Below are 25,775 nucleotides of genomic sequence, written 5' to 3' on the forward strand. Positions count from 1 at the left end.
AAACGTATGTGGACAGAGTACGGGGAGTGAGGGTGTTGGGATGTGTGCATGCGTAGCATGGGGGACAGTGTAAGGGCACAGCCAGGAGGGGACAGTATACCAAGGAGGGGAAGTATGATGAGAGAGTACAGTATAAATACTGGGCCCTATAGGGGGGACACAGTCTGAGAGGACAGTGTGAAGAGGGGGCCAGTATGGAAAGGGGAGGTCAGTGTAAAGAGCGTGTACCATAAGACAGACAGTGTGGGGGTCATATTTTGTGCAGACAATATAGTGAGGGGCAATTTTTTTATTCAGGAGCATTATAATGACACTTGTATCTTTAAGGGCGTCATGTGGAGATTTTCTGCAAAAGAACGGAGAAGATGGAAGTCTGCAGAGACGGCTGTGGATGAGAAAACGCATCATGGGGTCTGGACAACATGAAGAAAAGAAGAACGGCTCCAGAGGCAACGTCATCTATAAGGTACCTGGATGTAAATGTTATTTGTGATACTGACTAATTCTCATGTTTTTATTTATGTTAGGAGCATTAAAGGGGATGTCCAGGTTTGTGATGAGTCTGCAGTCATTCTTTGTGACTGCAGACTTCTGACTTCTCACAGTGCACCTTGCACACTGTCAGGATTCTCTGGTGCTGGCGATTTACATACATGCGATCACGTGCTGACTAGACATGTGTGGCCTCACTCAATGAAAATGAACTGAGTGAGGCCGGGCACGTCTAGTCGGAATGTGGTCAGAAGTATACAAATCACATACTTGTGCTGACATGACCGTCCACCGGCAAGGGAGAATCCTAAAAGTGTGCAGTGCATGCGTTGTGAGATTTCAGAAGCTGCGATGTCAGGATTCAGCTCTGCAGGTTCCAGTCGTCGACACATGGAACACTTCACTCATATGCGATTTTCATACTCATGGTCCTGTGACATCGAGCTTCTCTTCTGCTTCTCTCAGTTTTTCACTGAACATTGGGAGCTTAAGGGAGAGGAGCTCGTCGGTACATGACTAAGTGTGAAAATCACATAAGTTCGGGGGGGGGGGGGGGGGGGGGCGCCAAACTCGGGAACAGCCCCGGGCGGCAAAAGCTCTAGCTACGCCCCTGCTGCTAGCTTTACTCCCGGCATAGCTTTGGGATCCCCGCAGGAAAATGAATAGATCGCGCATCGGATCTAGGGAGATACCAACTTCCGACGTCCCCCCTTCTTGTTTGGTGTAGCCAGGACAGATCCGGAATCTGTGGCACGTATCTGGCAACGGAATGCAGGGATGCAGGAAGAACGCGGCTGCCGGCATCGGTAATCGGCTTGAAGGGCTGCGGAAGAGCACGCCATAAAGGAGCCGTTCGGTACCCAGCAGTGATCCGCCGCCATCACTGTGTTCAGGGGCGTAACTACCGCGGTCGCAGCGGTCGCCATTGCGACCGGGCCCCGCAGGTCAGGGGCCGCGGGCCGGCAGGTCTGAGCAGGGCCGGGCTGGCCATCGGGCACTTCTGGCAAATGCCAGAAGAGCCGATGCCAGTAGTGGGCCGCTGCACTGTTCCTCCCCCGGAACCCCCCCCCCAGTGCCGCCGCCGCATTTAACTATACCGGCGTCTATGACACCGGTATAGTTCAATGCAATGATGAAAGAGAGAGCGTCACCTGACGCTCCCTCTCCCATCATTCCCCGCTCTGCCTCTGACAGTACACTGCGGGTGCGCGATGACGTCATATCATACCACTGTGAGGGCTGTGCTGGATATACCCCTGTGCTGACTGTGCTGGATATACCACTGTGAGGGCTGTGCTGGATATACCACTGTGCGGGCTGTGCTGGATGTACCCCTGTGCTGGCTGTGCTGGATATACCACTGTGAGGGCTGTGCTGGATATACCACTGTGCGGGCTGTGCTGGATATACCACTGTGAGGGCTGTGCTGGATATACCACTGTGAGGGCTGTGCTGGATATACCACTGCGGGCTGTGCTGGATATACCACTGTGCGGGCTGTGCTGGATATACCACTGTGCGGGCTGTGCTGGATATACCACTGTGCGGGCTGTGCTGGATATACCACTGTGCGGGCTGTGCTGGATATACCACTGTGAGGGCTGTGCTGGATATACCACTGTGCGGGCTGTGCTGGATGTACCACTGTGCGGGCTGTGCTGGATATACCACTGTGCGGGCTGTGCTGGATATACCACTGTGCGGGCTGTGCTGGATATACCACTGTGCGGGCTGTGCTGGATATACCACTGTGCGGGCTGTGCTGGATATACCACTGTGCGGGCTGTGCTGGCACCCAACACCATGTTGCAGTGCAGGAGATTCCTGCAACATTTTGTGATTATTTATTATGTTTGATTTGTAGCAATGAGAATACATAATGCATATCAGATATTTACATTCCGAATCATAACTAATAAAATTACAGTTTTAAAGTAGCCACCAAAATTATTTTTTGGGTTGGGGGTCACTGCAACATGAGGAACTGTATTGCGGGGTCACGGCATTAGAAAGGTTGAGAACCACTGGTCTAGACACTTATCTTGTTATTTTATTAAACGACGCATGCGTCGCACAACGCGCTGCGACGCACGCACTTGCGCCCTCTGCGTTCTCAATTGACTTCAATGGGTTTTTTGACGCATTGACGACGCAAGTGCGACGCATGCGTTTTTTAAAATAATTTCGACGCTACAAAACTGCAACATGTAGTGTCGGCCGCGCCCTGCCAGGTGCGCCCAAACGACGCATGCGTCGGTAACCGCATGAAAACGCATAACAACGCATGTCCATGCGCCCCCAATGTTAAAGATAGGGGCGCATGACGCATGCGTCGATATGCGTCGACGACGCTGCGCCCAAAGGCGCAAATGTGAACGTAGCCTAAAGCAACACTTGATTGGTTTAAGGGGAGACGTGTAAATGTTATGGAGTGGCCTAACCAAAGCCCAGACCTTAATCCAATGGAGCTGGAGCAGTTTTGGCAAAATGTGGAAAGTTCATAGAGATTTATCCAAAGCGACTTGCAGCTGTAATTGCTGCAAAAGGAGGATCTACAAAGTACTGACTTTAGGGGGTGAATACTTATGCGCACTGACGTTTTTAGTTATTTCATCATATTTGTTTTTTTATAACCATTTTTATTGAAATTTTTTAAATTACAATAACAAACCAGACTTTCAGAGAAAAATAGATGCCCATATACAGACAAGGCGTACAATACAAATTTTTGCGAATTAAGTATGGTATAAAAAAAATTAAAACATTAAAGACTGCAAATTATCATCCACAAATTAAGTGTGTGAACTAGTTGAAATTGATCTTTATTGAACGCCATCATGAAGAAAACTGTCATACTGTAATTGAATTATAAACTTTTTCCTGGAGATAACCTCCCCTACTTTAAGGCCGGCGTCACACTCAGCGTATGTAAATACGGTCCGTTTTTTACAGCCGTAATACGCAGAAAAGTCCCCAAAATAGTGGTCCGTATGTCATCCGTAGGCAGGGTGTGTCAGCGTATTTTGCGCATGGCATTCTCCGTATGTAATCCGTATGGCATCCGTACTGCGATATTTTCTCGCAGGCTTGCAAAACCGACATCTAATGGATTTATGTGCTCAAATGTTCGTTAAAACATATATACAGTATATCTATTTATATATATATATATATATATATATATATATATATATATATATATGTCATTGAGACACATATATATATATTCTGTATTTATATTTAATTCAGCGCGATATATGTGAAAAGCCGGTAATTCAATTGCCGGCTTTTCATTTCTCCTTCCCAAACCAGACATGATATGAGACATGGTTTACATACAGTAAACCATCTCATATCCCCTTTTGTTTTGCATATTCCACACTACTAATGTTAGTAGTGTGTATGTGCAACATTTGGGCGCTGTAGCTGCTAAAATAAAGGGTTAAATGGCTGAAAAAATTGGCGTGGGCTCCCGCGCAATTTTCTCCGCCAGGGTGGTAAAGCCAGTGACTGAGGGCAGATATTAAAAGCCAGGAGAGGGTCCATGGATATTGGCTACAAACATCTGCCCCCAGCCACCCCAGAAAAGGCACATCTGGAAGATGCGCCTATTCTGGCACTTGGCCACTCTCTTCCCACTCCCGTGTAGCGGTGGGATATGGGGTAATGAAGGGTTAATGTCACCTTGCTATTGTAAGGTGACATTAAGCCAGATTAATAATGGAGAGGCGTCAATTATGTCACCTATCCATTATTAATCCAATTGTATGAAAGGGTTAAAAAAACACACACACATTATTAAAAAGTATTTTAATGAAATAAACACACAGGTTGTTTTAATATTTTATTGCTCTCTCAATCCACCAGAAGACCCTCGCTCTGCAAAATAATAAACCAACAATATACATACCTTCTGTTGATCTGTCACGTCCCACGAAGTAAATCCATCTGAAGGGGTTAAATCATTTTACAGGCAGGAGCTGTGCTAAAGCACTCGCTCGTGCCTGTAAACTCCGGGTGCTGAAAGGAAAGCTGGGTGATCTGTACTTACATTGAGTCGCGGTGAGGCGCCCTCTGCTCCATTATCCCAGTACCACTACACTGCTGTCACCTCGTCCCTCCTCTGTGTCTCCTCCTCTAATGTCCCCAGCTTGTGAACCCTCACAAAGCTCCCTCCTCTTCATCCCTTCTCCACATCCCCCTCACACTGCTGGGTATCCCTCTGGTAACGCCTGGTTCACAGATGCAATCTGCCTCCTCCTCACTGATCTTAGTCACATCTCATCCAGTACAAAAAGGTTTATTCTAACCAGCACATAGTGAAATCCCGTCTCCACTATGCGTGGTAACACGCACCCGGCGGCCCTGCGACTCCGTACATACGGCGCTTCTTTTAAGATCGCAGCATGTCCGTGTTCACTGTGGTGGTAATATGCGGTCTGGTCATGGTGTAGCGGTATTTGTTCTTTGTATGTGATATTATTCGATCACTGTGGTGGTAATATGTCATCTGGTCATGGTGTAGCGGTGTTTGTTCTTTGTATGTGATATTATTCGATCACTGTGGTGGTAATACGTCATCTGGTCATGGTGTAGCGGTATTTGTTCTTTGTATGTGATATTATTCGATCACTGTGGTGGTAATATGCGGTCTGGTCATGGTGTAGCGGTATTTGTTCTTTGTATGTGATATTATTCGATCACTGTGGTGGTAATATGTCATCTGGTCATGGTGTAGCGGTATTTGTTTTTTATGTGATATTATTGGTCATTTTAAAAATTGAAAAATAAATAAAAATATACCTAAATTGTTTTGCATATTTTAACAAATATTTAATAGGTTACAGCAGAGTAGGGCCTCACCAAAAGAGTCTACCGTGTTATGGTGGCGGCTTACAAAATGTTTTGGCCAAAACAAAAGCTGCCGGCTATATGTGTGATCTGGTGATGGGAACTGTTAGGGTATGTGTCCACGTTAAGTAAACGCTGCGTGTTTGACGGTGCGTGGGGCCACAGCGTCAAACACGCAGCGTCCAGATGTTCCAGCATAGTGAAGGGGATTTTATGAAATCCCGTCTCCACTATGCGTGGTAACACGCACCCGGCGGCCCTGCGACTCCGGACATACGGCGCTTCTTTTAAGATCGCGGCATGTCCGTGTTCCTTGTGGCAGCTGCACCGCCGCAAGCTATAACACAGGGTCCTATGTGTGGGGTGCGATGATCCCGGATGTGTGCAATGAACACATCCGGCATCATCGCATCACAGTAGGGGGCGGGGCTTAGCGCCGAGCGGGTTTGCCGCGCCGAGCGGGTTTGCCGCTCCGACGCAGCAACCGCCGGCCATCCTGAAGGTGGACACGTACCCTCAATGTGTGATTGGTGAGAAGTGGAGTTTTTCCAAGAGAGAGCGGTGGGACTGTGGACAGTTCGAGGGGTGGAGCGTGGAGGCGGGGCTGGGGTGGAGCCTGGGCGGAGTTTCAAGGGGGCCCCGAAAATGTTGCCAGTATGGGGCCCCAAAATTTCTAGTGGCAGCCCTGTGTCCATTAAATGTAACCAGTTAAGGTGCCTAATGTAATGTTCTTTCAATTTTGTAATGTACCTAGATTTTCTACTGTTTTGTGTTTTGAATAAACTTACTTTATTGTGCCTTTCCTTTTTTAAACCTGCTCCCCTTTTTTTTCCAAATGTTGTTGTCAATAAAAAAATGTTTAAACTATTCCAATGTCCATTTTACTACCAACTGGTCAAGGGCTAGGTTCCCATTGCGCTTTAGTGTGAGCGCTAACGGACAGCGTTGCACGGCGAAATTAACGCCGTGCAGCGCGTCCGTTAGCGCTCCCATTGCCGGCAATGTTAAAGCGCATTGCTAGCGCGTGTCATTTTTGGCACGCGCTAGCGATGTGCCATTCTTTTGTAGCGCGCCCGAGGTCCGTTCCCCGCTCTCGCAGATCGGGGATCTGCGCTAGCGGGGACGTTTAACTCGACCCCTTAAAAGACATTGCGTTAGTGCAATCCGCTCAGCTGGGTGATCTGTACTTACATTGAGTCGCGGTGAGGCGCCCTCTGCTGGATGAACTCATATGAACTCGAGCGTGGGAACTTTTCCAAGGCTCCAGTTCATGAGGACATCCAGCAGAGGGCGCCTCACCGCGACTCAATGTAAGTACAGATCACCCAGCTTTCCTTTCATCACCCGGGGTTTACAGGCATGAGCGAGTGCATTAGCAGAGCTCCTGCCTGTAAAATGATTTAACCCCTTCAGATGGATTTACTTCGTGGGACGTGACAGATCAACAGAAGGTATGTATATTGTTGGTTTATTATTTTGCTGAGCGAGGGTCTTCTGGTGGATTGAGAGAGCAATAAAATATTAAAACAACCTGTGTGTTTATTTCATTAAAATACTTTTTAATAATGTGTGTGTTTTTTTAACCCTTTCATACAATTGGATTAATAATGGATAGGTGACATAATTGACGCCTCTCCATTATTAATCTGGCTTAATGTCACCTTACAATAGCAAGGTGACATTAACCCTTCATTACCCCATATCCCACCGCTACACGGGAGTGGGAAGAGAGTGGCCAAGTGCCAGAATAGGCGCATCTTCCAGATGTGCCTTTTCTGGGGTGGCTGGGGGCAGATGTTTGTAGCCAGGGGGGGCCAATAACCATGGACCCTCTCCAGGCTATTAATATCTGCCCTCAGTCACTGGCTTTACCACTCTGGCGGAGAAAATTGCGCGGGAGCCCACGCCAATTTTTTCAGCCATTTAACCCTTTATTTTAGCAGCTACAGCACCCAAATGTTGCACATACACACTACTAACATTAGTAGTGTGGAATATGCAAAAAAAAAAGGGATATGAGATGGTTTACTGTATGTAAACCATGTCTCATATCCTGTCGGGTTTGTGAAGGAGAAATGAAAAGCCGGCAATTGAATTACCGGCTTTTCACTAACACCGCTGCGTATTTCTCGCAAGTCACACTGCTGGTCCGTGTGGAATCCGTATTTTTCTCGCCCCCATAGACTTTCATTGGCGATTTTTTTGCGCAATACGGTGACAAACGCAGCATGCTGTGATTTTCTACGGCCGTACAAGACCGTATATTACGGTTGCGTAATATACGGTAGATATGAGCTGGGCCATAGAGATTCATTGGGCCGTGTGTAATGCGAATTTTACGGACGTAGTTTATGCGCTCATACGTCCGTAAAACTCGCCAGTGTGAGGCCGGCCTAATTCAGATGGAGTAACCCCAGATTGTTTTTGAAATCCTAAAGTATATACCAAGCTGTAGATGTGAAGGGTACAACCATATTAATTTTTTCCACTAAAGATCAACAATTCACAATAATCTGCCTCCATTTCAGAAGAAACTTGCCCGCTTGCACTTGCCCGCTTGCATCCCTTTGTTCCACCTCCTTAAAATGCTTCATTTGTGTTATCAATTCTGCAGTGGGGGGGGAGTTTGGATCTAACCAGTATTTAAGGAGTAGTTTCTTCGCTAATATAAGCAAGGTATGCATCTGTATGGGAGGACCACTCACCTTTCTGCCACCATTATCCCTATTACACCAAAAGTGCACCTATATGTTTTTTGCTTCATAATAAAAAGAAAACCAAATGCTCATAGTCAGGGCCGCCATTAGGGCATTACTGCCCTGACTGGCATATGGGGCGCGGTCAGCAGAGGGGCCCGCATCGGGCCCTGTCTCTTCTGCTGATCCGGCCTCAGCCACAGGATTTACTGAACCCTGCGTCCGAGATGCAGGGTTCAGTTACACTCCATTGCCGTGCGGGCCCGGCTCAGGCCCGTCCCGGCCCTGTATGGCAATATTTAAAGCCGCCAGCCAATGGGAAGCTGGCGTCTGACGTCATTGTCATTCATCGGCGAGTGCGCACTTTCAGCCTCGAGGGAAAATCGCTTGCCGCAGGAGCGCGGCAAGGTAAGAGGAAAGGCTTTCTTGTTTTTTTGTTTGTTGAACGTGGCAAGCCGGCAGGATGGAGACAAGTGTCTATCCTGCCGGGGGCAGAATAGAGACGGGGAAGAATGGAGACAGGGTGAAAGATATCGAGGTATGATTGGAGACACGGGGCAGAATGGAGACACGGGGGCAGAATGGAGACATGGGGCAAGAATGGAGACACGGGGCAAGAATGGAGACACGGGCAGAATGGAGACACGGGGCAAGAATGGAGACATGGGGCAAGAATGGAGACATGGGAGCAGAATGGAGACACGGGAGTAGAATGGAGATGGGGCAGAATGGAGACAGGGGGCAGGATGAAAGATATCGAGGTATGATTGGAGACATGGGGCAGAATGGAGACATGGGGCAGAAAGGAGACACGGGGCAGAATGGAGAGACAGGGCAGAATGGAGACATGGGGCAAGAATGGAGACACGGGGCAGAATGGAGACACGGGGCAGAATGGAGACACGGGGCAGAATGGAGACATAGGGGGCAGAATGGAGGCAAGGGGCAAGAATGCAGACACAGGGCAGAATGGAGACATGGGGCAGAATGGAGACACGGGGCAGAATGGAGAAGGGGCAGGGTGAAAGATATCGAGGTATGATTGGAGACACGGGGCAGAATGGAGACACGGGGCAAGAATGGAGACATGGGGCAAGAATGGAGACACGGGGCAAGAATGGAGACACGGGGCAAGAATGGAGACACGGGGAAGAATGGAGACACAGGCAAGAATGGAGGCACAGGGGGCAGAATGGAGACACAGGGCAAGAATGGAGACAAGGGGCAAGAATGGAGACACGGGGCAGAATGGAGACACGGGGGCAGAATGGAGTAATAAGTAATGTGTTCTGCAAGCGGTGCTCTAGCTGTGTTATTTCCTGCAGAGATTAGCGCTGGCTGGAAGAAGTGACGTCGATCTGTGCTGGATGAAGATGAGAGACTTCACCTAGAGGCGTCACTGGTGAGCCAGTGTGTTACCTATACACTGATACTATACACTGAATACTATATACAGTGGTCCTGTGTACAATGTCACCAGTGATCACTGTATTCCCTTTACACTGACACTGCATACTAAGTACAGATCTCCTGTGTATAATGGCACACATGGTGATATTAGTATTGGGTTTTTTTTTATTACCAATCAGTATTGTAGTATTCAGTCACTATGTGGTGGTAATATGTTGTCCGGCTATGGTGTGGTGGTATTTGGTCCTTGTATGTGGTATTATTGGTCACCATGCGGTGGTAATATGTGGTCTGGCCATGGTGCGGTGGTATTTGTCCCTTGTATGTGATATTATTCGGTCACTGTGGTTTTAATATGTGGTCTGGACATGGTGTGGCAGCATTTGTTCTTTGTATGTGGTATTATAGGTCACTATGTGGTGGTAATATGGTGCCTGGTCATGGTACAGTGGTATTTGTCCCTTGTATGTGATATTATTGGTCATCTTAAAAATGTAAAAATACACCTAAATTGTATTGTATATTTTACCAAATGTTTAATAGGTTAGAGTAGAGTAGGGCCCGGCCAAAAGAGTCTATCATGTCGTGGTGGTGGCTTAAAAAATCTTTTGGCCAAAACAAAGGCTGCTGGCTATATAGGTGATCTGGTGATGGGAACTGTTAATGTGTCATTGGTGAGAAGTGGAGTTTTTCCAAGTGAGAGCGGTGGGGCTGTGGACAGTTCGAGGGGTGGAGGCGCGGTGGAGTCTCAAGGGGGCCCCAAAATTCCTAGTGGCAGACCTGCTCACAGTTGTAGGCATGTTCTTTATGTGAACTAATGTAAAATCTAAAAAAACAGTGAAATTCCAGGTTGTGAGGTAGCACAACACAAAAATTGCAACACAATAGTTGAAATAAAGATAAGGTTGATGACCGCTATATGGAACTGAATGTGATCCAGCAGTCTCATAAAATACAATAGAGCATTTATCTCAGGCATAGGGCTTGATTGGAATAAATGCTTTTCTTTAATTTCTTTAATTTTTTTTATGGGGAACTGGCCTGTTTTCAACCTGCTGATAGTTTTTCCCTTTTGTGTTCAGCTGTATATGACTGAAGGAGAGTTTATGGGGTGGGACATGAATAAAGATTCCTATTCCGCTTAATTGTAAAGTGCTGCGGAATATGTTGGCGCTATATAAATAACAATTATGATAAAATTATTATTCTTACAGTGGTCTCTTTCCATAGCACAGAGTGGAACGTAAAGCGTAAAGTCTCCACACACTATGTGCTGGTTAGAATAAACCTATTTGTACTGGATGAGATGTGACTAAGATCAGTGAGGAGGAGGCTGCATCTGTGAACCAGGCGTTACCACAGGGATGCCCAGCAGTGTGAGGGGGATGTGGAGAAGGGATGAAGAGGAGGGAGCTTTGTGAGGGTTCACAAGCTGGGGACATTAGAGGAGGAGACACAGAGGAGGGACGAGGTGACAGCAGTGTAGTGGTACTGGGATAATGGAGGCGTGATTAGTACACAAAGTACATAGAGATCAGTGTGAGGAGAAGGGATCATCGCCTTCAGCCAACTTCCCCCAGCTCAGCTTCGGTCACTGCCAGCCGGTAATGTCCACTCTCACTTATCGGGGTCGGTTTGGGATGTGGGGAGAACATTGGGCTTCCTTTTATCATAATGAGATTATTGACACCTCCTATATCCTCCTGTAATGTCTTCTTTGTGGTTGTTGTGTTCTGTCATGGAGCCCTAAACCATCTGCTCCTTGTTGTGTTCCGACTCCCTGTATACTGCCTGCCCTATCTACCATATAGTCTTACAGTAACGCTATATCACTAATATATCTTCTGATATGTGTACTGTACAGAGTTTATTATGTTTACTGTAATAATCCGCATCTTTCGGTTACATGTAACCACTTGGCAAACTTACAGTCAGGAACTCTGGGTATTACAAATTAATAATGCTGCCGAGGACGATTCAGAATGAAAACTAATTAACGTAAGTGATTTCTGAGACATAATTCAGAGTCATAGCTAAGCTCTCCCTCAACTGTGCAATTATTCTGGCTCTTTATCGAAATACTCCGGTTAAAGGGAAGCAGTCACGTTGTACATGCAGTCCGATCTATGAAGGAGAAGCTGAGCAGAGAGATATACTGAATATTTTCCGTATAAAACACATACTTGAAAAACCGGTATCATCAGTGTTTTGGATCAGTGTAATCGTCAGTGTTTTTCCGGTATGACACTGGCGTCATCAGTGTTTTGTATCAGTGTGGTCGTCAGTGCTTTCTGGTATGACACCGATATCATCAGTGTTTTGGATCAGTGTGGTCGTCAGTGTTTTTCTAGTATGACACCGCTGTCATCAGTGTTTTAGATCAGTGGTCATCAGTGGTTTCCGGTATGACACCTATATCATCAGTGTTTTGTATCAGTGTGGTCATTAGTGTTTTCCCGGTATGAACCGGTATCATCAGTGTTTTGGATCAGTGTGTCGTCAGTGTTTTCCGGTATGACACTGGTATCATCAATGTTTTGGATCAGTGTGGTCATCATTGCTTTTTCGGTATGACACCGGTATCAACAGTGTTTTGTATCAGTGTGGTCATCAGTGTTTTACCAGTATGACACCGGTATCATCAGTGTTTTGTATCAGTGTGGTCATCAGTGTTTTACCAGTATGACACCGGTATCATCAGTGTTTTGTATCAGTGTGGTCATCAGTGTTTTTCTAGTATGACACCGCTGTCATCAGCGTTTTAGATCAGTGTGTCTTCAGTGTTTTTCCGGTATCTCACTAGCGTCATCAGTGTTTTAGATCAGTGTTTTAGATCAGTGTGTTTTCCGATATGACACCAGTATCATCAGTGTTTTGTATCAGTGTGGTCATTAGTGTTTTCCCGATATGAAACCGGTATCGTCAGTGTTTTGGATCAGTGTGTCGTCAGTGTTTTCCGGTATGACACTGGTGACATCAGTGTTTTAGATCAGTGTGTCGTCAGTGTTTTTCCGGTATGACACCGGTATCATCAGTGTTTTGAATCAGTGTGGTCATCAGTGTTTTTCCGGTATGACACCGGTTTCATTAGTGTTTTAGATCAGTGTGGTCATCAGTGTTTTTCTGGTGTGACACCGCTGTCATCAGTGTTTTAGATCAGTGTGTCGTCAGTGTTTTCCGGTATGACACTGGCGTCATCAGTGTTTTAGATCAGTGTGTCATCAGTGTTTTCCGGTATGACACCGGTATCATCAATGTTTTAGATCAGTGTGGTCGTCAGTGTTTTTCCGGTATGACACCGGTATCATCAGTGTTTTGGATCAGTGTGGTCATTAGTATTTTTCCGGTATGACACCGCTGTCATCAGTGTTTTAGATCAGTGTGTCTTCAGTGTTTTTCCGGTAAGACACTGTCGTCATCAGTGTTTTAGATCAGTGTGTCTTCAGTGTTTTTCCGGTAAGACACTGTCGTCATCAGTGTTTTAGATCAGTGTGTCGTCAGTGTTTTCCGGTATGACACCGGTATCATCAGTGTTTTGAATCAGTGTGTCGTCAGTGTTTTCCGGTATGACACTGGCGTCATCAGTGTTTTAGATCAGTGTGTTGTCAGTGTTTTTCCAGTTTGACACCGGTATCATCAGTGTTTTGGATTAGTGTGGTCATCAGTGTTTTTCCGGTATGACACCGGTTTCATCAGTGTTTTAGATCAGTGTGGTCATCAGTGTTTTTCTGGTATGACACCGCTGTCATCAGTATTTTAGATCAGTGTGTCGTCAGTGTTTTCCGGTATGACACTGGCGTCATCAGTGTTTTAGATCAGTGTGTGGTCAGTGTTTTCCGGTATGACACCGGTATCATCAGTGTTTTAGATCAGTGTGGTCGTCAGTATTTTTCCGGTATGACACCGGTATCATCAGTGTTTTGGATCAGTGTGGTCATTAGTATTTTTCTGGTATGACACCGCTGTCATCAGTATTTTAGATCAGTGTGTCGTCAGTGTTTTCCGGTATGACACTGGCGTCATCAGTGTTTTAGATCAGTGTGTGGTCAGTATTTTTCCGGTATGACAACGCTGTCATCAGTGTTTTAGATCAGTGTGTCTTCAGTGTTTTTCCTGTAAGACACTGGCGTCATCAGTGTTTTAGATCAGTGTGTCGTCAGTGTTTTTCCGGTATGACACCGGTATCATCAGTGTTTTGTATCAGTGTGGTCATCATAATTTTTCTGGTATGACACCGGTATCATCAGTGTTTCAGATCAATGTGTCGTCAGTGTTTTCTGGTATGACACCGGTATCATTAGTGTTTTGCATCAGTGTGGTCATCAGTGTTTTTCTGGTATGACACCGGTATCATCAGTGTTTTAGATCAGTGTGGTCATCAGTGTTTTCCCGGGATGACACTGGTATCATCAGTGTTTCACATCAGTGTGTCATCAGTGTTTTTCCTGGTATAACTAAAAAAATAAATTAATTACAAAGTTCCTCCTATACTTTGCAATGTTAAACACAGATGGCACACGGGTACCATCCATGTGCTATTTGTCTTTTTCACAGACCCATAGACTTGTATTGCCCCTTGTCATCAGTGCTGTCCAAAAAAAACAGACATGTCTCCGAGTGGACACAGTCTGGGCAAAAGCATGGACATGTGCATAGCCCCATAGGTTAAAATGGGTATGTTGGGTATCAGTGAAAACAACATACGTACTGGTGATATGGATGTGTGAAGGAGGCCTAACTAAATCAATCTGCTCAGCTCCTCCTGCTCTATAATATCCGTCCTGCAGATGAGCTACCATTCTCACCATGACTGGTTGTTCCCTTTGAGACACCACTCCTGGTATACAGCATCCTGAAAGGATGAGGGGAAAAAAACAGCCTCCGCAGAAAAAAATTAAAAAGATAAATATGAATATAATAGATCAACAGCATCCCGCTATAGCCCAGTATCGCCACTCATAAAGAATGCCAGTAAATGTTTCTCTGTTTTTCCCTTCTCATTGTTTCTTGCAATAAAGAAACAAAAGAGACTGAAAAATTGCAATTGAAGCGATCTGCATTCTTAGAAATTCACTTCACACATCGCAGCTAATAAATACATTTGGATGTATGTTGTGTTACTTTCCAGCCAATGCATTTCACTTCCATCATGTTTATACAGTTTAGCATTTTTATCCTTAGCAGCTGCAGGTTTCCTTGGAAAATGTTTCAGGAACTTTTCTAAAAAAAAAAGAACCATGAGCATTTAAAAGGAACCTGTCACCAGTTTGGTCCTGTGTTAACTAAAGCCGTGACCTTAATCAGCGCCTGTGCTGCAGTCCATCAATGGTTGTATATGCCCCTGATTCCCACAGTATACCTCCAAAAAAGATTTTTAAGTTGTATGTTATTCCTATCGGTCCGGTCCGATGAGCCTGGTTTCTGCAGTCTCTATCCCTCCTCTTGGCTTCGCTATCCCACCCCCATGTTGCTGACAGCCATCCTCCTGTTGTAATAGATGTGGATGACACCTCCTGCGTCATCCACATAGTCGGGCAAATCTTGCGCATGCGCATAGAAATTGCCGACTCGCAAAACCACGCCCATTGGACCAGACCGACAGGATTATCATACAGCGCGGGAGAACTTCAAAAGGTTTTTAGCTGACTCAGGATAGAACTGGTGACGGGTTCTGTTTGAAAGGATATGCACAGAAAGAACATTTATCATCCATTATCAGAGGCATCACCATCATGGACCTTAATATCAGTAGAACTGAGGTCTCAAATCTCCCATCCCCCCATCACTCACAAGAAGAGGAGTGAAAAAAATGACGGTACAAGTGGGAAAGTTTTTTTTCTTTTTACTATGACAATGGTGATACTTGCTGCTGCGTTAGTTTCTGATGTGGGGAGATAATACTACATATAGTTTTGTTACAAATGGCACAAACTACACCAGGCCTAAAACCAGCCCGTAGATAAATATAGGCGAGTGAAGTGTGAAGTTTGTACGGTAGAGGCAGGTTACTCCACTGTTGTAAGGTCTAATGGAGGAGGGGTCCAGTACTAATGGAGAAGGGGTACCAACCAATGGACCCCCATCTTCCCTGCACGTGAGGTACCCGAACATATTAGATGGCTGTAGGCCGGAGAAATGAGCTCTTCCATCTCCCTCATACACATAAATGCTTGGCTCAGTCATGAGATCTGTACAGGGAGAGGAGAGAAAGAAGAGTATGTGTCGGGGAAGAATTAGAGGGCTCTATACACAATAGACAGTTGCCCATTCCCAGGTTCTCTGCTGCAATATCTTTAACCCCTTACATATACATGGTGTATGAGGCAGACTCTGGAGCCAAACCCATATACCATACCTGGCAGATACTGGATGTTTGACATAGCCAGCATCTTACTGTGACAAAACCAACCAGAACTTGATCCAATATCTGCAGTTTTACCATTTAAATGCCACTATAATCACAAACAGCGGCATTTAAATGGCGCAATCGCTGATGCCCACGAATACCGTTTTCCATCTTCCCTCTCTGCAATCCACTGATGGGGTGCTGATGGGTTGTCATGACAATCGGGCGTCTGCTGATGGTCGCTACCTGGTCCGTCTTTGAAGCTAAGGCTCAGGACATCGTTTTGACACTATACTAGAGATTAAAAAGAAAACAAAAAAAAAAACAAGTAAAAAATTTTTTTTTTAGTTCAAAAATCAAAAATGTCTTTGTGATTTTTTTTCTCAGACACTTGAAATCGGTTTGTTTGATAGGTGAAAATCACAGATAGGAAACCTACGTGGAAAATGAACATCTGAATTAAGTCTTAGTAGTTGGCAACAGCCCATTTGCTCGCTATATTAATAGTATACACATGTCTGAATACTGCAGTCTTCTCTAAGGCTATGTGCACACATTGAGTATTTGCGTGCAGAAATTTCTGCAAGGTTTCTGCATCTCTTGGAAGCAAAAACGCTGCAGGAAAAACACGTGTTTTACCGCGATTTTTGGTGCCTTTTTGCTGCAATTTTGTATGTGTTTTTTGCCATGCTTTTTGCATGCGTTTTTGTACAGCAATGAATGCTTTTTTAGCTAAATAAAGATATAAAAAAAAATTTTTTGTGATGTAATTTTTGGGTTCAACACCAACTTTTTCATTCTGATGCAGTAGCATCAAAGTAATTGGATTAGGACTTGGTGTCAGCAGCTGTCATTGACACCAAACCCTAGGCTTAGTAATGAAAAGGTGTCATCCCGACACCCTGGTTACTAAGGCCGGTTTCACACGTCAGTGGCTCCGGTACGTGAGGTGACAGTTTCCTCACGTACCGGAGCCACTGACACACGTAGACACATTAAAATCAATGCATCTGTGCAGATGTCATTGATTTTTTGCGGACCGTGTCTCCGTGTGCCAAACACGGAGACATGTCAGTGTTCGTGGGAGTGCACGTATTACACGGACCCATTAAAGTCAATGGGTCCGTGTAAAACACGTACCGCACACGGACGTTCTCCGTGTGCCGTGCAGGAGACAGCGCTCCAGTAAGCGCTGTCCCCCCCACATGGTGCTGAAGCCGCGATTCATATCTTCTGTGCAGCAGCGTTTGCTGTAGAGAAGATATGAATAATCCATTTTTTTTGTGGTATTTCGTGTTTAAAATAAAGCTCCTTGTCCCCACCCCCTGTGCGCCCCCCCGCTGTTCTGAAAATACCCGGCTCCCTCTTTGGCTGTCGCTGCTTCCTGTCCTGGCCGCACCTTCTACTGTATGCGGTCACGTGGGGCCGCCGATTACAGTCATGAATATGCAGCTCCACCTCCCATAGGGGTGGAGCCGCATATTCATTACTGTAAATGAGCGGCCCCACGTGACCGCATACAGGAGAAGCTGCGGCCAGGACAGGACACTGCGAGGGAGGCGGGTGAGTATTTTCAGAACAGCGGGGGGGCGCACAGGGGGTGGGGACATGGAGCTTTATTTTAAACACGAAATACCACTAAAAAAATTGATTATTCATATCTTCTTTACAGCAAACGCTGCTGCACAGAAGATATGAATCGTGGCTTCAGCACGATGCAGGGGACAGCGCTAAACTTTAGCGCTGTCTCTCCTGCACGGTCCGTGTGGGACCCAGGCGGCACACGGCTGCCGCACGTGTGCCACACGGATGGCCTACGTGAGCTCACGGACACACGGACACGGATAACTCCGGTACCGATTTTTTCCGGTACCGGAATTATCTGGACGTGTGAGACTGGCCTAAGGCGGTAAGTAAACACAAATATACACACAAACAAACACTCACACATTGTCAGCAGCCTATGTAGGAGTGTTAACAGAATGAACCTACATAGGGTTTTAAACAAACAGCATAACCAGCAGAGTGAAAGCTGACAGCTGATATTAATATTCTGGGAAGGAGCCAATAGCCATAAAGGTTCCTAGGCTATTAAAATCAGCTTACAGTTTGATTAGTCTTTACTGGTTAGTTTACAGGGGGAACCCAGAAAAAAATTGATGTATGGTCCCCCTATAAAATCTAACCAGCAAAGGCTAGGCAGACAGCTGTGGGCTGATATTAATATCCTAGGAAGGGGCCATCAGCTCCCAGCCACCCCAGAAAAAGCGCATCTATAAGATGCATCAAATCTCACGCTTAGCATTGTTCTTCCCATTTTCCCTGTTGCGGTGGCAAGTGGGGTGATGGTTGGGGGTTGATGTCACCTGTGTATTATCAGGTGACATCAAGCCCACAGGTTAGTAATGGAGAGGCATCTATGAGACGCCTCCATTACTAACCCCATAGTCATATTGTATAAAAAAAATACACACCCAAAATAAAGTCCTTTATTTGAAATAATGACACAGACTCCTTTATTGAATCTAAATTAAACCATACTTACCGAACGTCTAATCCACTGATGCCAAAGTCTCCTGCAACAAAAATAAAATAATAAACCACAATATTCCTCACCTGTCCGCAGAAAAGATAATTCATAATGTCCCATGACGATCCTGATCACTTTGAGAGCAGTCACTGATGAGACTGCTCTCGAAGACAGCCGACGAAACACTGACAGGAGGCAATCGCTCCCACAGTGTATCACTGAGCTTCCGTGAGAGAGTTCACCGGAGTTCATCAGCTGATCAGCTCCGGCGGTCTCACTTATGGCACCACCGCTGCAGGAGGTGCCATAAGGGACACTCGGGATTACCTGGACTATGGCGGACAGGTGAGTATATGGTGGTTTATTATTTTAATTTTTTTTCTAGGAGAGATGGGCATTGGGGATTGGACGTTAAGGTGAGTATATGTTGTGTTTTTATTTTTATTTAAATATGTATGTGATTATTTTACATGTTGTGTTGTGTTTTTTTTTGTTTTTTTTTAATGTGTGATTACAGGCGCCGGCTGACGAGAGCCAATGTCTCCCATCAGAGTTTCCTGCCATCACTGTTATCAGTGACAGCAGATGTAGGCTGATGGGAGGAGTAGTCTCTCATTAGCCCATGCCTGCTGACCTGCGGTAAGCTTTTTAGTGCGGGTCACTGCTGTGGGTCACAGTCACAGCTGCGGGGTCACGCTGACATCTAACAACATGACCCCGCAGCGCTCTGACCGACGGTCTTACCAGTGGTAGCGTTACCGCCAATAAGAACTACCATGCCGGTGTTTCCCACGCTGTCACGCAGATGACATTGTGGGAAACACCATAGGGAGCAGGTAGAAACGCAAACAGAAACTCAGCAAATCTGCAGCAAATCCGCAAACCTTTTTATACCTGCATTTTGCTGCGGATTTGACTGACTCACTTGAAGTCAATGTGTGGTTGCTGCGGATTTGACTGACTCACTTGAAGTCAATGTGTGGAAAATGCTGCAGAAATGCACAAAGAATTGACATGCTGCAGAAAAAAAATGCACTGCAAATTCTCTAAGGAAATTTACTGATCATATACACAGCACTTCAGGATTGTTATTGAATTAGCTTGCATAAGGTTTCCATAGCGTTTTTGTCCCATTTCTGCACGGAAAAACTGCAGTGAAAACTCATCAAAAACGCACCATGTGCACATAGCCTAAAAGTTCAAAAATGGGCAATGTTATTTCCCTAGTCCAGGGGCAGACGCAGAGAGAAGAGGGCCCCTGTGCAAGAGCAGTATATGGGACCTTTGCAGTTCAATAGGTCATCATAATGCACAATTTCTCCTGCACTGGAGGTGGAAATAGCCCCTCTTACCTCTTGGGCCCCTGTGCGACTGTACACGTTGCACCAATGATATGTCCGCCCACGCCGGTGACCTCCTTCTCATGTTACCCATTTAACATTATAGTTTATTATAGTTTAGCATTATCAGGAACCCCATACTGTTCCAACTTCAGATAATGACTAGTAATGAGCAAACGTACTCGGATAAGGTGTTTCCGAACATGCTCGGCTGCTGAGCTAGTTAGTTTGACGTGCTTGAATAATATGTTCTAGGCCTCGGGGCTGCATGTGTCACAGCTGTCGAACAGCCACGAGACATGCAGGTGCGGGGACTCGTACATATTTTTCGAGTACGCCGAAGACACTTGGTTAGCACCTGAGCAGGCCCAGATAACACCTTATCCGAGCATGTTCGCTCATCACTACTTTCTAAAAATCAGCATAGCTGAGGGAGAGAAGAAGTCTCTTGATTCGGAGGCTGAACCCTGGGCAACCTCATCAGTGCAGTGCGGTGTTTGGTGTATCCCTGGCACCTAGTTTGCATTTTCCTAGAAGAAAACAACAGGGATGGTGGATTGTAGCGATGGCCCAGGATGGTGAAACGTTACTTTTAGAAGGAAGAAGAGGCTGCTTGTATATGATGAGTGAATCGCAGTTTGGGGTGTACAGCACGCAGCGTTAGCTTCTTTCTCTAGCTTTATGTAGATGAAGAGTTAATGCAGTAGAATAGGACACCTCTCCATGTCTGGCCGATGATATCACATTAAAAAATAGTAGCATGTGTCACAGTGAGCACTGCCAGGAGACTTTCTAATGTCACCAGACAGGAAGATCTCATGTCACTAAATCATTCATCCAGCAGATTATGTTAGCAAAAATGAAACATTCTATATGGCGGTGTGCAAGTGAAGAAAATAGTCACCCTATGGAAATTAAGTGGAAATGTGTTAATTCTAAGGCTATGTGCACACGTTGCAGATTATTTGCGGTTTTTTAGCGTTTTTGCGCTGTAAAAACGCTATAAAACTGCAAATAATCTGCATACATTAAGCATCCCATCATTTATAATGGAATCCGCAATTTTTGTGCACATGATGTGCGTTTTTCCGCACTAAAAACGCATTGCGGAAAAATAATGAACATGTTCATTAATTTTACAGTTTTTTCGCGGATTTCCCACTGTCTAATGCATTGGGAAATGTCCGGAAAAAAACGCACAAAAACCGCGCAAAAAACACGCAAAAAAAACGCATGCTGATTTCTTGCGGAAATCTGGCAGATATGTCCGGATTTTCCACAGGAATTTTCTGCATGAAAAGTAGTAGCCTAAAAGTAGAACATATGGCGGTAGATAAGAGATAGATATGCCGGCCAGACCATAACAGCACCTGTGATCCGGTACCCTGGACTGCGGTTGCCTGAACTCAGTAAAGAGCTAAAGAGACTGCAACTTGTGACTTGTGTTTCTTTCTACACCATCTACCACCTGTCCGTACTACACCAGGAGCCCTGGGGACCCAGCTTCACCTGTGGGAAGCCATACCATCCCAGCTGCCATAATATCGCCCCAGAGGACCCCTTTAAGCAGCGTCGGTCACCCCTGACCGAGTACCACAGGTGGCATCACAAACTTTTATTATTTCACAAACCCCTTTAAAGACCGTCCCTTTTACTTGGGCGCCCAGGGCATGGACCGGGTCACTGCCGCCGTGACACATCCCTTTAAGTACCGGACCCAGTACCAAGTACCCCATGGCCCTGGAGGGTGTTCCACTGCGGCCATTACAGTGCCACAAGGAGCACAGGAGAAGAAAAGTGCGCCATCGTGGGCAGAGACTAGCTGTGTGGCACGAAAGACATGACCGCCCATTTCAAGTGCTGTTATACTACAAGGACATGCCTATTAGCAAGGGAGGTCCGCCTCCTGATCCATTATGGCGGGAACCAGAAGAAGAAGCCCTGCCCACGGAGAACAGAGCAGGAGCAACGTGAGTGTGCAGCAGCAGACCCGGAGAAAGAAATGGCGAGCAGTGGCCACCCAGTGGGTGGAGAAGCAGCCGAGCACTGTCCCGGACGATGGGAGGAGGACCCGGACCTACCGCCACTTGAGGATCCGGAACTCCTGGGAGCACAAGTGGAGGACTGAACTGCCAGCTCCTGAGCATGGAGCTGGCCGCGGTAAGGAAATAGAAGGCGGCCCTGCGCAGAAAGACCGCACTGTAGGAGCCACGGCCTGTCCTGCGATCAGCGTCCACAGCCTCAGCAGTGGAGCAGACCGGCACCAGAGGGATCACATCTGAAGCAGGTATGGAGAACGACCCTGCCCCGGTGACCGACCCCACTCCAGCTACTGACCCCGCTCCAGTGACTGACCTTACCGCGGCCACCGACAGTACCGCTCTGCAGACTGAAAAGATGCTGGTAGGCCCGCTCCCAGCACCATCAGCTCCCTGACCTGGTTGAGGTCATTACAATGTTGCCTGGGACCAGGCATCTGGTATAGAGGGGCACCTAAGAGCTCCACTGAAACACCACAGGCACGCCACTGGAGGTGAGCGCAGAGAGAGTTGTATTCCAGTGGAACAATCCGTGGACAGACCTGATCGGGTTCCCTGGGGAGGCCCAACCAGAGGGGTCCCATATAGAAGTCCTCAGCTTGGAGGAGTATGGTCAGCGTTTAGAATTGACGTGGAAAAAGAATGAGGAGCATGATGCCCAGCATAGGGCCATAGAGGAGCGTAATCTGAGGGCCAAAGCTCAGACCCTCATAGTAGGAACGGATCAGATTATCATTATCCCAGGAATAAGACTGGATCCCAGGATGAGAGAGAGTAGCGTCCAGGTGCTACCAATTCTGACCAGTGTCACTTTATGAGTTTATAAATCTGGAATACTTCAACAGATTCCCGTGATTCTGAGACTTTTCGTGACATATTATACTTCATGATAGTGGTAAAATTTCTTTGGTATGACTTGCGTTTATTTGTGATAAAAACAGAAATTTGTCTAAATATTTCGCAATTTTTAAATTTGAATTTTCATGCCCTTAAATCACAGAATTACAGTACAGACCAAAAGTTTGGACACACTTCTCATTTAAAGATTTTTCTGTATTTTCATGACTATGAAAATTGTACATTCACACTGAAGGCATCAAAACTATGAATTAACACATGTGGAATTATATACTTAACAAAAAAGTGTGAAACAACTGAAAATATGTCTTATATTCTAGGTTCTTCAAAGTAGCCACCTTTTGCTTTAATGACTGCTTTTGTCGGCAGTACGTTATGCCCAGCCCATGCTTCTGGAGACATGCACCTGTAAAACAGACGGGCTCTCATCGCTTCAGAAATGCCAAACGTGGACTCAATATGTGGTTTAGGTACACTGTGGGGCTCAGAAGAGAGGGAGGCATTTGGATTTGGGAGAGCAGAATTTGCTGAATTTCTTTTGGCTGGTGAGGAGCCATTTCTCTTTTCCAGAGCCTTTGTACTACCAGAAGTGTGGAAGCCCCCTATATTTCCGTTAAAAGATGACAAACCTGATTGGGGACTTTCTTTTTCATGGATTGAGTTGAAGCTTTGATTGGGAACATTTTACATAACGTTTAGGATCACATTTATCCAGAGCTTTATGCTAAGCACTTACTTTGGGGTTTCCATCGAAAATCTCTGAGTGACGTGATTCAGATAAAACCCGAGGGATCCATTCACTACAGTATAATGAGGCACAGAGTTACTCTGGACTCCATCTGGCCTCTGTTCAGCTGTGTCCCTCTTTTCAGAAGTGCACAAAACTGTGGCTGACGGCACTTTTATGCACATCTAACAAGACAGACACCTCCGGATCACAGGTCAGATTGCATCCACAGTGCCTCCATCTGCATACACAATGTTAACCCCTTTACCCCCAAGGGTGGTTTTTTGCACGTTAATGACCAGGCCAATTTTTACAATTCTGACCACTGTCCCTTTATGAGGTTATAACTCTGGAACGCTTCAACGGATCCCGGTGATTCTGACATTGTTTTCTCATGACATATTGTACTTCATGATAGTGGTAAAACTTCTTTGATATTACCTACGTTTATTTGTGAAAAAAAAGGAAATTTGGCAAAAATTTTGAAAATTTCGCAATTTTCCAACGTTGAATTTTTATGCAATTAAATCACAGAGATATGTCACACAAAATACTTAATAAGTAACATTTCCCACATGTCTACTTTGCATCAGCACAATTTTGGAACCAACATTTTTTTTTTGTTAGGGAGTTATAAGGGTTAAAAGTTGACCAGCAATTTCTCATTTTTACAACATCATTTTTTTTAGGGACCACATCTCATTTGAAGTCATTTTGAGGGGTCTATATGATAGAAAATAACCAAGTGTGACACCATTCTAAAAACTGCACCCCTCAAGGTGCTCAAAACCACATTCAAGAAGTTTATTAACCCTTCAGGTGTTTCACAGGAATTTTTGGAATGTTTAAATAAAAATGAACATTTAACTTTTTTTCACAAAAAATTTACTTCAGCTCCAATTTGTTTTATTTTACCAAGGGTAACAGGAGAAAATGGACCCCAAAAGTTGTTGTACAATTTGTCCTGAGTACGCCGATACCCCATATGTGGGGGTAAACCACTGTTTGGGCGCATGGCAGAGCTTGGAAGCGAAGGAGCGCCATTTGACTTTTCAATGCAAAATTGACTGGAATTGAGATGGGACGCCATGTTGCGTTTGGAGAGCCCCTGATGTGCCTAAACATTGAAACCCCCCACAAGTGACACCATTTTGGAAAGTAGACCCCCTAAGGAACTTATCTAGATGTGTGGTGAGCACTTTGACCCATTAAGTTATTCACAGAAGTTTATAATGCAGAGCCGTAAAAATAAAAAAATCATATTTTTTCACAGAAATGATCGTTTCACCCCCAATTTTTTATTTTCCCAAAGGTAAGAGAAGAAATTGTACCCCAAAAGTTGTTGTACAATTTGTCCTGAGTACATTGATACCCCATATGTGGGGGTAAACCACTGTTTGGCGCATGGGAGAGCTCGGAAGGGAAGGAGCGCCGTTTGACTTTTCAATGCAAAATGACAGGAATTGAGATGGGACGCCATGTTGCATTTGGAGAGGCCCTGATGTGCCTAAACAGTGGAAACCCCCCAATTATAACTGAAACCCTAATTCAAACACATCCCTAACCCTAATCCCAACGGTAACCCTAACCACACTCCTAACCCTGACACACCCCTAACCCTAATCCCAACCCTATTCCCAACCGTAAATGTAATCCAAACCCTAACTCTAACTTTAGCCCCAACCCTAACTGTAGCCTTAACCCTAGCCCGAACCCTAACCCTAGCTCTAACCCTAACCCTAGCCCTAACCCTAGCCCTAACCCTAACTCTAACCCTAGCCCTAATGGGAAAATGGAAATAAATACATTTTTTTTATTTTTTAATTTATCCCTAACTAAGGGGGTGATGAAGGGGGGTTTGATTTACTTTTATAGCGGGTTTTTTAGCGGATTTTTATGATTGGCAGCCGTCACACACTGAAAGACGCTTTTTATTGCAAAAAATATTTTTTGCGTTACATTTTGAGAGCTATATTTTTTCCATATTTTGGTCCACAGAGTCATGTGAGGTCTTGTTTTTTTGCGGGACAAGTTGATGTTTTTATTTGTAACATTTTCGGGCATGTGACATTTTTTGATCGCTTTTTATTCCGATTTTTGTGAGGCAGAATGACCAAAAACCAGCTATTCATGAATTTCTTTTGGGGGAGGCGTTTATACCGTTACGCGTTCGGTAAAATGGATAAAGCAGTTTTATTCTTCGGGTCAGTATGATTACAGCGATACCTCATTTATATAATTTTTTTATGTTTTGGCGCTTTTATACGATAAAAACTATTTTAGAGAAAAAATAATTATTTTTGCATTGCTTTATTCTGAGGACTATAACTTTTTTATTTTTTCTTTGATGACGCTGTATGGTGGCTCGTTTTTTGCGGGACAAGATGACGTTTTCAGCGGTACCATGGTTATTTATATCCGTCTTTTTGATCGCGTGCTATTCCACCTTTTTTTTTTTTTTTTAACGGTGTTCACTGAAGGGGTTA

The 25,775-nt window shown here is 45.3% G+C and overlaps 1 protein-coding gene and 1 long non-coding RNA gene across 3 annotated transcripts in view; one reads left to right on the forward strand and one right to left on the reverse strand.

The window, feature by feature from the left end:
• Window positions 1-323: 323 nt before the first annotated feature.
• Window positions 324-25,775, forward strand: part of CCDC28B (coiled-coil domain containing 28B) — a 77,649-nt gene continuing 52,197 nt past the window's right edge. The window contains exon 1 of one of the 2 annotated variants that reach the window (XM_077296030.1): window positions 324-466. The gene's annotated coding sequence lies outside the window, so the exon portion shown is untranslated. Of the gene's footprint in view, window positions 467-10,881; window positions 11,054-25,775 lie in introns of those variants that run through there. The other variant, XM_077296028.1, reaches the window with a different exon arrangement.
• Window positions 15,210-25,775, reverse strand: part of LOC143816072 (uncharacterized) — an 84,048-nt gene continuing 73,482 nt past the window's right edge. The window contains exons 3-4 of the long non-coding RNA XR_013223882.1: window positions 15,957-16,089; window positions 15,210-15,637 (exon numbers count right to left, since the gene is read on the reverse strand). This is a non-coding gene — a long non-coding RNA (uncharacterized LOC143816072). The remainder of the gene's footprint in view (window positions 15,638-15,956; window positions 16,090-25,775) is intronic.

Source organism: Ranitomeya variabilis, chromosome 3, assembly GCF_051348905.1.
Source record: "Ranitomeya variabilis isolate aRanVar5 chromosome 3, aRanVar5.hap1, whole genome shotgun sequence".
Lineage (NCBI taxonomy): Eukaryota > Metazoa > Chordata > Amphibia > Anura > Dendrobatidae > Ranitomeya > Ranitomeya variabilis.